This window comes from Ailuropoda melanoleuca, chromosome 14 (assembly GCF_002007445.2).
Source record: "Ailuropoda melanoleuca isolate Jingjing chromosome 14, ASM200744v2, whole genome shotgun sequence".
NCBI lineage: Eukaryota > Metazoa > Chordata > Mammalia > Carnivora > Ursidae > Ailuropoda > Ailuropoda melanoleuca.
In genome coordinates this window covers 67244509-67257950 of record NC_048231.1, presented here as the reverse complement: position 1 = coordinate 67257950, position 13442 = coordinate 67244509, and the positions used below count along the sequence as shown (strand labels likewise).

Here is a 13442-nt window from a genome sequence, read left to right as displayed (position 1 = left end):
CCGAGCTAAATGAAACAAAACAGGTACCGAGGCCCCACTCTAAGCCCAGACAGTGCTAGGCCCTAAGCAGTCTAAGCAATGTCATCAATCAAAGGTCATAGTTATTGAGGGCTTACTTCGTGCCAAGCGCTTTCTGTGGATTTTTCCTTTAGTTATCAAAGCAAACCCTCTGGGGCAACAAAGAGCCATTTTACAGATGATAAAACTAAGGCTCAGAGTGATCAAATACCTTTTCCAAGATCACACAGCTAGTAAGTGGAGGAAACAATAGTTTGACCTAAACCTTCTAACTCCAGAGTCCATATTCTTAACCACTAACTTACTCTGCCTTCCAAAGATGAATACGATTAGATAGAACGTCTTGTGAAGAAGGTCACGGATGAACGGACGAGAAAGATTCATAAATAACTACTCTGGAAGTACAGAAAAATGTGCAGTGACATCTGTTTGGGGCTGGAGCAAATGAGTGTGTGAGGAAGTGTTGCAAAGGTGACAACATAGGAACTTGAAGGAAGCAAACTAGGGATTGCAGGTAGGCGTTCCAGAGCAGGAGCATGGGGCTAAGGCACTAGAAAGCTTCAAGATGTACAGGGAAAGGGACTCTGAGTAGCTGAGTATGGCTAGAGCAAAATTCAGTCGGCTCCTTCCTTCCTAGATGTCCATCCTCTCTCAGGCCTTTCAATGGCTTTGCAGAATCTGGATGTAGACATGAGACTTCTCACTATTCTGTCCTCCTGCCCAAAGCCCATGGGGTAGGAAGAATCTACAACTGCAAAGATATTGCCAGCGTCTTATCAAACACTGAGAAAAAGTTCAAGTGACTAGTTTGTTCCCCAAGGAAAAGCATAGAATTCTGAGATACCCTTAATCTATGGATGAGTGAGTTTTGTTTGATTGTGAGGCCAGCCACAGACCAATGGTAGCTTTTAGGACAATGGCTTCCTTGTCCCCAGCATCCAAGTTGATCCCACACTCCGTGTGACACCAACATTTAGGCAGCACAAATAAGTTAAGGCTCAGAAATGGATGTGAATAACACGACTGACGATAAGGCAATGGGAGGGAGTGAGTAGCAAGAATGGGAATGCAAGCAGGCATCAAGAAGAAAGAAAATTCCATTCAAAAACATTTCTCAAGAGCCTGTGGTAATCCAGGCTCAGATCTAGCCAAGAAAGCAAGGATCTTGCCCTTTACTTGATGTTATTTTAATACTTTAAATTAAGCGCTACGGAAACTCAATGTGAAGAAGGGAAGAAAAGATTTTTTTTCTTTGTAATAGCGTCCATCAGTTTCTGCCACAGGAGTCTTCCATTTATGGCTATTTTGTTTGTTTGGTTGTTTGTTTTTCCCATAGCAATTCATGAGGAGTAGTTGAAATAGGATTTAAATTAAAATACATTCTGAACTATTCCACAGTTAAGTATCAATGGATACTTAAGTACTGGTTTAAGTACTGACCATACACACAACAGAAAGCCTTATTACCTGGATTTCTAGGTAGGAAATCCAAAGAATCCCATGAGAACTCATTTTTGTGTGGTTTTGGGGTAGTGACCACGTAAAAAGTTTGCCCTGTGAGAAAAAGATAGAGAAGGATTTATATTTGCTCTTCTCAGGCTTTCAGTCCTTCTGGTGTTTCAATCCGTGCTACTGGGTGGGCATCTCTGGATGGAAGCTTGGAAACCATTTTGGGGTGGGGGGTTGTTGAACTGTATTTCCTCATAAGCTTGTGTTATTGCTGCTTATCAGGACTAGTAAAAAAAAATAAATAAAGACTTTTTGAAAGAAGATTGAGTCACAGGATTAAAAAAAAAATCAATGAGAATTGCCAAACTATTAATTTTATAGAATACAATACTGGTATTCTGAAAAGGAAAAGGATAAAATTCCTGAATAAAAAATCCAGGCTTGTAATAATAAGGGCTATGATAATAATCATGTCTACAACTAATAATTTTACATCTATTATTTTTAAATGTTGAGAATATTTTGCACTCTTGGATAGGTGTCATTTTCATTTTACAATTGAAGAAACCGTCTTTGAGAGGTTAAGCGCCTTATGCAAGTTCATATAGCTAGTAAGTAGGGCGACATGGACTTGAATTCATATCTACAATGTTTAAGACTGAACGTCAGTGCTATGTTTTACTGCCTAAAAATTAAATGGCAGATTTAATCCTTCAGGAATATGTAAACTCAGAAAACCAGGTTCACAGGCAGCTTCCAAATACTCTATTTTAATGCTCTCACAAAACACTTAATTCTTTGTCCTATCCTTCATCTAATCAAAGAACTGCCTGCTTGTGGACTCAGAGGGACATGCCTGCCCCTGTAACCAGCTCTGGCCTGAGTTCAAGAGCCACTTCGAAACTCTGAGAACCGCAGGATCACTCCACATTCAATTCAAGCTTTCTGTTTACAATCTATGCCTCTTATTCAGACCTTTTCAACAACCCCTAGTCTCTTGTTATTGAGGGGTTTTGACCTGGACTCATGACCCCATGTTGCCAAAAACTTCTTTTTCACCCCCTGACCTTGTGTGTTCCGGAATCCTAACCTCAGTATCTGATCCCTAATGCCGGTCTCCCTGGATTCTCGTTCTCTTACTTGCTAATCTCTCCCTCAGCTGACCTCTCTGGAATTAATCAATGATCCACCTGCCAGTACCTTTTGTGCCTAACCAAACTCCCAGTCCTGGCCCTCTGGCCTTCTCTCTGGTCCATTGTCTCCCAAACCCTGTTGGAACGTGCTTTGAAGGAATAGTCTGATTTTCAAAGAAGCAAGATCAGTTTGAAGCTTTACAAAGCGTGAGTCTTGAAAATAAACAGGTCTGCAAAACCCCCAAAGGGAAGATATGGACGTGCGGATCCCATGCCAATAGAGCAGGGCACCAGTCAGGAGTCAAAAGAAGAAGAAGAGGGGCGCCTGGGTGGCTCAGTCGTTAAGCTTCTGCCTTCGGCTCAGGGCGTGATCCTGGAGTCCTGGGATCGAGACCCACATCAGGCTCCTCCGCTGGGAGCCTGCTTCTTCCTCTCCCACTCCCCCTGCTTGTGTTCCCTCTCTTGTTGGCTGTCTCTCTCTCTGTCAAATAAATAGATAAAATCTAAAAAAAAAAAAAAAAGAAGAAGAAGAAGAAGAGAAAGAGGGAGTATGGCAATCAAGGAACCACTTTAATGGTATGAATTTTCAAATGCACAATTGTTTATGTCTAACTTATCTCTTCTAAATTACAGTCTCTTTGAAAACAGAGATCTGAGTTTCATTTCATTGTAGATCTCACACAGTGTTCAGAATAATGCCTGGGCCTAGTTAGCACTCACAAAGCTACATTGAATTAATTAATTGACTGAATAATGCTTAATGAATTAACTAAAACAGCCCTTTGACCCCTTGGTCCTCTAAGACTATCTTTAGCGTCTTGATACATGAGTAAATAATGCATGTCCATAACTCTGTTTATCAGTTTACTTCCCCTGCGTCATGAGATTTTAGGAGTCACAAAAGGCCCGAAATTGTCTGTGTTGTGGTCTGGCATTCATCTGTATTTCCTGAAAAGAAAGAAAATTTAAATAATAAACCAAAGATGGACAAAAAGAATAACAGGAGTCCATTTGGTTCAGGCTTATTTACAAGAAAATAAAAATATTTCAAGAAATATTTCAAAGTACATCTGTGTCTGGACAGATTAGAGTAAGTCACCCAGGGCAAAATGAAAAGAGAACCAAACATCCTACTACTGACACACATTTGGGAGCCAATGGAAAATAACACTGGGACTCTGAAAATGTGGGGGGTGGCTCTGAGGATTTCGGCTGAACTGCCTTCCCTTGTGCTTGAACAATGGCACCACACAACGGAACAAAAAGCTGAGGGGCCATGTTCTGGCCTGAGAGCTCCCCACGTGTTTGCATTAGTGAGGTAAGCAACTGCAAGGAAGGGACTTAAAAGAAGACTTTGTATTGTTCATGCAGTCTTTCAAGCATAGCAAGGGTGGAATTCCATCTGTTCAGTTCAGTTCGGTTCAGTGAGCCGGTTCACTTTTAATGGTTCACTGAGTTGTGACACCTAGTAGAAATTACAACCAATGTTTTAACAAAAAAACCTTTACGTGATCATTTTTGAAACCGTGTGGCATTTATGAAAGTTTACTTTAAAGTTTTCAGCTCCGTGTGTTTCTGATCTGTTTCCACGACATCTTTCCCCAGTGGGGAGGAAAAAAAAAAAACAGCATTAAAAAATGCCACTGAAAAAGAGGAATACATTTGTTGAGCTCTGTTTTGCACACTGGCTTAATTTGTGCATGATTTCAGACAAACACAGGAAGTTACAGAGCTCTCACTCAAGGTTTGCATTCACCTAACCATGAGCTCGTTATACGTAGAAAGAGCTATGAATGCCTAACAGTGTCTGCAGCAGCTTACCAGATACTCTACCTTGAGGAACAGGTAGAATTCCACTCTCCTCGCTTGAATGACTCACTGAACAATACCAAGTTATTAAGTTTTTCAGTAGCGAGAAGGTGATGGGGGAGGGTGCTCCATCTGATATCTGCTCAGTGGCGTCTTACAAAAAGCCTGTGTGCTTGGCATGGACCTTTGCAGGAGGCCAGGTACTGATCAGCAATGATTGTGATCTCAGTTAGATCATCATTTTCACTTACCTAGAGGAGAAGAAATCAAGTGGTGCAGTGCTATGATGATGTAAAGTGATGAATGGTTATTTGCCGTGTGTTTTGCAAATAGCACATTGGGCATGATGAAGGAGAACGCTTGTAAGAAGTTCAACAAATAACGCAAAGCATTCCCACCACACTTTAAGAAACTTGCCTCAAAGCTGCCAGACCTATTTCTCAGAGGGTGAAGGAAGCATGCAATCTATAGGGGAAAAAAAACAAAATAGAGAGAGGAATGCTTAAGAAGGATTTCCACTGCATGCACTAGAGATCTGAAAAGAATGAAAGCAAATCTCTCAAACAGAAATGTAAGGTAGAAGGAAATGCAAGGAGGCAGACCACCTCAGGCACCAAGTCCGGTTGATTATGCCTTCATCACTGAATGCCACTGATGGTTTTGGCTTATCACACATCATACGCTTCAGTTGATTCCAAAAAGTAGCTCCAATATTTTCATCTGATCATTGCTCAGTACAGGAGGGGTCTGTAACCCAAAACGGACAGGCGAGAGTCTCCTGTTGGCAGTAACACTTCATCAAGTAAAAGGATCCCGATTTGTTTGTCATCAATGAAAAGAATGCCATTTAAAAGCCTCCTTTAAATGATGCTTTTGCCTTTTTTTGCTTCCTATACATCTCTGAAACTACTGCCTTTTTTTCAGTTTCAGCTTACCATTTTACTCATTCCAAGACTGTCCCTTTGAACTGTGCTCTACGTTTCTTCATGGTCACTTCAGGGATTGTCATTGCCAAGTCAAAGCAGGTAGGGCAGAAAAAGAAAGCATTTGATGCGAGCTTTGCTTCTCTGAGGTCTACTCATATCTCTGCTGAAATTCTTCCCTCTAGAAGTTAGTTGTTGGATGTTTGTGTCTTGGCTATGTCCCCTTGCATTTGTCTCAGACTCTAACTTCTGAACTGTTCTCATCATCTTCCATCAGAGTGATCAGATGGCTCATTTCCGGCCTGTATAAGACAGGTCAACAGCATGCTATTAATACATAGAGCATTTGCTATTCTTGGTTCGAACCCCTTTTAGCCTATTTTCTCTATACTAATCTTCATTTCTAAAGCTTCTCATTTTGAACAGTAAATTCTGTTGTTCAAATTAGTTTTCATCAGTTAAAACTAGGTGGCCTGGGAAGCACCTAATAGATCAACTTTGTCCACTTTACAGATCCACTTTTCTAATTTTTTAAAAGAAAAAAACTGTTATGAAATGTTTTACATGTTCATCACCCCAACAAAAAGTAAGCACACATACACACACGAAACTGTAATTGGGCCTGAATTTTTACCAGAATTTATAACAAAAGGAAATGCTTCTCTCTAGAAATGAATATGAAAATAAAGGGAGAAAACTGACAAATATACTACAAAAAAAAAAAAGATGTTTCTGAGTACTCTCTGGGAAGTGCAAATCAGCTGCTTGTGTATCTGTGGGTTAAATCTTTCTTTGAAACTATTTCAGGAGCTAACCTGGGTGGCATTTAGAAAATCACAGCATGATTAAAGATTGCTGGCGTGCTTTACAAAAAGAAAAGAAGAAAAAGAGGAAGGTCGGGCCTCACTAACTTCTTGGAATTTCTGGAAGACACAACTGACCACGGAGACTGAGAGAATAGAATGAACACCCTATTCTTTGCATTTTTTTAAAGAAAAGCTTTTGATACCAGTCTGTATGAGATACCCTGAAAAGTTTTAAAACAGGTGAACTCATTAGGACATGGGGAAGAAGTGAAAATACATAGAGTTGTTCCCTGAAAAATGGGTCCGTCTGCCCATTCAAAAGGTAACAAATATCAAAATGTGTGTGAAAACTTCTAAAACAGAAGCAGAAGATAGACCTTTATTGGACGCCTACTGTGTCCGAGGCATGTCACATGCTTGCTGTTGGTGAATCTTCGCTCAGCCCTGCAAGATAGATATGGCTGTCCTCATCTCCCACATGAGGAGGCTGACACTCCCTGAGATTAGATAGTCTCAAGCCACCTGGCTGGTCACTGAGTGGGGGAACAGGGATTCAAACTCAGGTCTAGCTGGCACCAACCCTCATGGTCTTGTTGCTACACCACGTGGCCTCCTGGGAAAATTGATGTTGGTGTCTCTGGTGTCCACACCCATCAGCCCTCCTCTCCTGCAGAAGGTCTCTCTGCTAGCCTCTTCCTCCAGATCAGCGGTGAACAGATCCTGGATTTCTCCATTCACAGTAAGGTACAACAATGGAGGTATTTGGATGTCCCCCATATTTTCAGCCTTAAACTAAAAGGACTTTGTTCTAAGAGGAAATTCTGGCATGCAGGGAATAACAGGGGGGAGGCTTCCCATCTCCTTATGACCTGCTCCTGGCTCTGCAGAAGGCCTCCCCTGCTCATGTATACCTTTAAATATGAGTGTGTGCAATGCACCGTGCAGAGTTCAGCAACATCTTTTGGCTAACTAGCTGACATTTTGGTGCTTAATAAAAATGGACAGAGCCTGGGGGAGTCAATTACAATGAGGGTACTGAGCTAGAACCTCGCTGGAAAGGAAGAGGAAAAACAAAAGAATAAAGCGGCTAGAGTTGAAGGAAAAGTTTAACAGGTGAACTTCAGTAATGGTTATATTAGTTCATATCACAAACACTGTCCCCATAACCATAGGGTGCCTTTTAATGTTTTAGTGCCCATATCTCTCAACTAGTAAATATTAGACACCGTGTATAGTACATACACACACTATACGCATACATATATTCACGTGCATATACACATGCATAGACATCTCTCAAAAAAGCAATCTTAAGTTCAATATTTATAAGGCTTTTGAAAATTAAAGCAAATTACAATTATTGGTCACATTTTTTTTAATCATCCCTTGAGATTATTTTTTACATCCCGGGGTATCACAAAATCAAAGTACCTTATGCTCCAGTGCTGGAAGTATTTTGGCCTTCAGAGAATAAATGCCCTGAGGAACTTACCAGAGGGACTTGTTTAAAAGGGAGAGTCACTTCCTGTGGTTCTTCCGGAAGTCTATTAACGACCCCCACCGCCCACAGGAATCCCCCATGACATGCAAAACAGCAATTTTAACTTTGTCCTTTCATGCTTACATGTGGCATTGGCCAAGATCCTTCAAAGAGAGTATGATTAAGAAATCAAAACCTTACCAATAGGTTTTGTTTTTTGTTTTTTAATAATCCACACTAGTGATTTTCACACCCTTTGTTTCAGGAATCCTTTACACTCTTAAAAAATATTTAGCATTCATAAGAGACTTTAATTACATGGATCATACCTATTGATATTTACCTGACTAGAAATGAAAAAGCAGACATTTCAAATATATATTTATTAATTCATTTGAAAATGACAAACCTGTTACATGTTACAATAAATCACGATTTTATGAAAAGTAACTATATTGTCCAAACCAACCAAAAATTAGGGAGCTGTCTGGCATTTTAAAAATATGTTTACAAATCATTTCAATGTCTGGCTTTAATAGATGACAATTGGATTCTTACATCTGCTTCTGCATTCAATTTGTTATAAGATGTTGCTCTGGGAGAAGCATATGAAGAAAATCCAGACTCACAGAGACCTATAGTTAGAAAAGGGAGGGCATTTGTGTAGCCATTTCAGGTAATTTTGGATATTCTTTTTTGATATTACATCAATACTTGACAGGTGGTAGTTTCCTTTGGTGCAATGTGGAATATGAGATTATAATAATTAACTATCTGTACTCTGTTACATTGAATCCATTGGTTTCTCTTGTATTTTTTTCATGAATCCTTTATCCATGTATGATTTTGTATATCAAGCATCAATATTTGGAAAATATGGTTTCATCAAATTATGCAAAGCTTCTAAGTATTGACACATATCATCACACATTTCATAAGATAAATGTTTAAATCAACTTCATGGTGGTGAATATAGTTTTCCAAAATTCTGTTTTTCACTAGAAAGCTCAAATTTTATCTTGGCAATAAGCATTGTCAATTGTTTTTCTTGAAATGACAAGTTCACTTTTTCATTAGCAAGACAATTTCAGCCATATATCCGTGTCTGAAAATATTTTTCAGTCATTCTTTCAAATCCTGTCACATGAAAAAAAAAAAAAAAGGTTAGTTTAGCTTGCAACTCAAACAGTTGCACAAGAATTTTTCTTAAGACAACCATTATACTTCGGTATACAGGAGAACGTCCCATTTTGTCACACAGAACATTAAAAAATATACATTCGAAATTAAGATGTAATAAAGTTAATATTTTATTTTTTTATCAAAGACATCCTTAAGTGAAATTGACAATTTTTTAAAACCGAAAGTGCATAGCGTTTAATGACGCTTATTTTGTTTGGTGCTACGGCTTTCATTCTTCCTAAGGCAACAGCAGTTTTACCACCATTGTTTTTCCACTGTCAGTAAAAATGTCAACACGGTAAAAAGTTCAGATAACGTCTTTGTTTATTATTAAAAGAAGTTTGGCTTCATGTACCCTCTGAAAGGATTTCAGGCACCACCAGGATTTCAGGACCACACTTTAGGAACTATTGCTCTGTATAAATAATCTCTTGTGCTTATAAATACAAAAGCCTGAGCATCCTAGAGCTATTAGAAGCTCCGCATCCTTGCCATTAGGCTTTTTCTGACTGGTTTATCTGTGGTATTGCGTATAGGGTGTGCGTAACTACGTAACTACGTGTGTGTTATCATGAAAGTTCCTCAAGGTGAGTGTGTTTTAGTCAGTGCTTTGTCTACTGGCCATTTTCACTTGCCTGATTTTAGCCCCATATTCAACAATTACTCAGGTTCTTTTAGGTATCTGTCCTTTCTTTCATGTTCTGCAGAGCTGAATGGCTGAACTCTTCCAGAGCAGATATTGTATCTCTTTCATTTTCGAATTTGTACCATGTGACGTGTGGTAAGTGCTCGGGAAAGGTTGGAGTTCAGTGAATTAGCAGATGACAGGGTCGTCTTTCTGAGGGATACTGTTCACACTTGTTTTTGTTACTGTTCATTGAGGGTAAGTGGTAAATGGTGATATGAAAATTATCTAAGAATGTAAGGCAGAATCATTTTTGGTTACTGTCACTCACTTTGTCATCTTTATTTTTCTCTTTAAAAATTCAGCACCACGTTCATGTGACTGAAAAGCTTGCAGGCTATCTGAATGTGCCCGTCTAGTTCCTTGTCTTTCAGCATGCCAGAATTCCAGAGCAGCTTGCTTCTGAATTACTAGGGAATTGAGCATGATTTTCCCTCATACAAATTGATAGAAGACTTTGCTGTTTCCTCAGATTTTGTGTGTCTTTGGTGCACTCACTGAAGAAAGTGATGAAATCAAACAGGTTTGGATTTTCCAGGTGTGTGCTTAAAAACAGTGATTCCCCAACTCCAGTTGTTTCACTTTGTTTCTGCAAAATATATCAAACCAACATGTATGCATCCTTTTACATTTTACGAATTATTTCATGTCCATTCGCATTGTTTTTTCACATAACAAGAGCTATTGTACATCAAGGACTTTCTATTTGTCAATCTCTAGACTGGAAAATCAAGACACACAGTTCTGGTTGATGTTCACAAAAATTCTATGAGGCAGGTATTATTATCAGTCCCAATTTATAGATGAGGAAACTGAGGCTCGGTGGGATAACTAACTTGGACTTAGATCTAGTAAGTTACAGGGGTGGAAATTGAGCCCAGTTCTCTAACTCCAAAGCTTGAATCGTTTCCACTAAAGCACACTCCTGGAAATTTAATTTTGTTATTCTTATTGAAAATACTCCAAATTCTTTATCAGAAGTTTGCTTCAAAACACTGTGGTTTGGGATTTGCTGTTTTTGGAAAGCTTTCGAAAAGATTAAGAGTCTTAGGATTGATATTATTTTTAAGAGTTTCGGAGCTAAGAGAGAATATTATCAAACCCTGAAATATTTGGTTGGGATGACAATCTGGAATATTAGTAGAAGTACTTGGTTAATGCCTTTAATAAATTTTGCACTTAGCTAGATGCTGGGCTTTTTTTTTTTTTTTAGAAGTTCTTTGCTTTATTTTATCCCATTTTAAAAGGCAATTATTAATTTTTATCTTTAATATAATCTTTGAAAATACTATTTAAGCATATTTAGTAAACTATTGGAGCACAATATTCCAAATTAGATTACAGGTATAATAAAAATGGATTTAAGAACCATTTCAACCATTTCCTAAAGATTATATTTATGTTCTTGAAAAATTATATTCTCCCATCTAATAGTATTTAATAATAACACAGAAAGAATATTGGCCTCATGAACATAACCCAAGAGTTAAATTGAGCTTGTGTTTTTGATTGAAATGAAGACAATAAGTAAATCTCTACAGTGCATCTGTAAGTCAATGAGCATTAACCTTTGTCAAATGTCTTAGTGTCAAATACATGGTTACAAAATTGAAATGCTTTTCATAAAGTTCTCTCTCCTTCCAAACGGACTTGACCTAGAACTCCATAGATTTCCCCCCAAGTCCATTAGCAAATATTATTCAAATGGTACTATTAAACATTATTCATTTAGGTGATCATTCATTAAATAATATTTATTTTACCAAGGGCAGTTTCTAATGCCAGAAAACGAGCAATATAGGGACAAAGAAAAGAATAAAACATGGCCCTGCAATGGTTTATTATTTTTTCCTACAATTAAATTGCATTAACTCATATGGTGTATTTGAATCCACCGGATAATCAAATGAAATTTTAAACGTGTCAGCACCTTGAAGACTGAAAAAATACTATATATTGTTAAGGGTTATTATTATTTGTGCTATTTTAGCACAAATTGGATCATCTTATTGCATGGTCCAATTATCTGTAGACTGAAGATAGATGAGATAAAACGTATTTAATTAAATGTTTGATTCCAACTTATAGGAGTCTAAGATTTCACTTGTGTGGAAACATTAAGGAATAACCTTTAAGCATTCTTGGTGGATTGGTTTGAAGACATGACTAGGCTCACTCAGGAACACTGGTTCTCAAACAGACATCAGAATCCTCTAGAAGGCTTATAAAAACACAACTTGCTGGGCCCTATCTCCAGATTTTCTGATTCAGTGGATCTAGGGCGGGGTTCAAGTATTTGCAATTCTTTTTTTTTTTTTAAGATTTTATTTATTTATTTGACAGAGAGAGCCACAGCTAGACAGCAAGAGAAGGAATGCTAGCAGGGGGAGTGGGAGAGGGAGAAGCAGGCTTCCCACTGAGCAAGTATTTGCATTTCTAAAAATTTCTCAGATGATGCTATTGTGGCTGGTCCAGGGACCACAATTTGACAGTCCCTGTTTCTGACATAACTAGAGTCATACTCACGCTAGATGTCGGAATGTGATATTCAATAACGAATTATTTGTGTGAGTGAGTCTGTAGCCAATCCATTAATCAATATATTAATAAAGGTAATCATGTTAAAGGTGGTAACTGCGTTTGTGGCAGAATGAGAGAGAAAAGAAAAAAAAGGGGGAAAGCCTCTAATAAAGGACTTCAGTAACTAAGCCAACATCAGTGAAGGAAAGAGAGAATCTGACTTTGCTTGCTGTATTTGCACATTATCTTAAAAGTCATGACAGTGAGGGTTAGAAGTGCTATCCCTACACAAAGATAATGACTTGACAGCATCAGATTTGGGAACAGAAAAAATAAAAATATTAATGGGAGAAAAGAAATACAATCTTTTCCTCCTCAAGGTAAAAGGGACTCCTTCGAATGTCTTTAAGACACTGCATTTCATCCATATGTAACAGGCCTAGCCTTAAGTCTGATAAAGGTTAGCTTCATGGAGCATGGAGGGCACCACTAAGTGATCAATTGCTTTAACAGGCAATCTAGATTCCTGCATGCACATCTGTCCTTGGGACTGCCACCTTCCCTAGAACCCCCATGGCCAACTAGCCACTGCAAACCTATCACCTTTCTGTGGACAACAGCCAGAAGCACACAGACCTTTCTGAAATTCTAAGCAAGACCAGTAGTACCTCCCTGACTCCTGAGCCCACAGAAATGTAACAAAGTGACTATTAATATTCAGATATACTCTCACTGTCAGAGGCAATAATAATGCTTGGGAAACACTGGGGTCATCCAAAGTGGAAGGGTTTTGCCTGAAGTGAACCCATAATCCTGAAGGGATCTGTACCAGTAACTCATCTCCTTCAGCTCTGAATTATAGTGAATCCCTCCCCCCAGTAAAGGATTAAACACACAGGTTGTATTCTGTCATGTGAAAGCGATCTAGTGATAGGTAGTCCAGGACCAGTGGGGTGGTTTCATGAAATCATCAGGGGCCCAAGCCCCTTCAAGCTCTGTCCCACCAATCCCAGGTGTCAGCTGTGTCCTCGTGGTCCAGGATGAGCTGCTGGTCCAGTTAACATGAGCTCAGCACACTAAAAGAAAAGGAAGAAAAAGGGCATGCCCCAACCCTTTAAGGGAGACATTTTATAAATTCCACACAAAGCCCCTCTTATATCATATATAAGGTATATCATATACCTGTCGGGAAGGCTGGAAAATAATAACTGGACGACAAGGAGCTCAGGTGAAAATTAAGATTGCATTATTAAAAAGAAAGAAAAATATGGATATTGAATAACCTAATTGTAATTTCTACCATCAGGTCCAAGAACATCAAAATTCTTATTTTCCACTATACAGAATGGTAAAAGGGGAAACACACAACTCTGGGGGTCATGAGAGTTCCTTGGAGTGCTAGCTGAAGTTCAGAAAGCTGGTGCCCAGGAGATGCTA

The 13442-nt window shown here is 38.7% G+C and overlaps 1 long non-coding RNA gene across 2 annotated transcripts; it reads right to left on the bottom strand.

Moving 5' to 3' along the window:
* Window positions 1-3025: 3025 nt before the first annotated feature.
* LOC117796100 lies at window positions 3026-7617 on the bottom strand. 2 transcript variants are annotated; one of them, XR_004620446.1, is made up of 4 exons: window positions 7570-7617; window positions 5345-5634; window positions 4661-4874; window positions 3026-3548 (listed from the first exon to the last, which is right to left on the bottom strand). It is a non-coding gene; the product is annotated as an uncharacterized LOC117796100 (long non-coding RNA). The 2 variants fall into 2 exon arrangements; XR_004620445.1 differs by having other exon boundaries at window positions 4661-5634.
* Between the last annotated feature and the right edge of the window lie 5825 nt (window positions 7618-13442).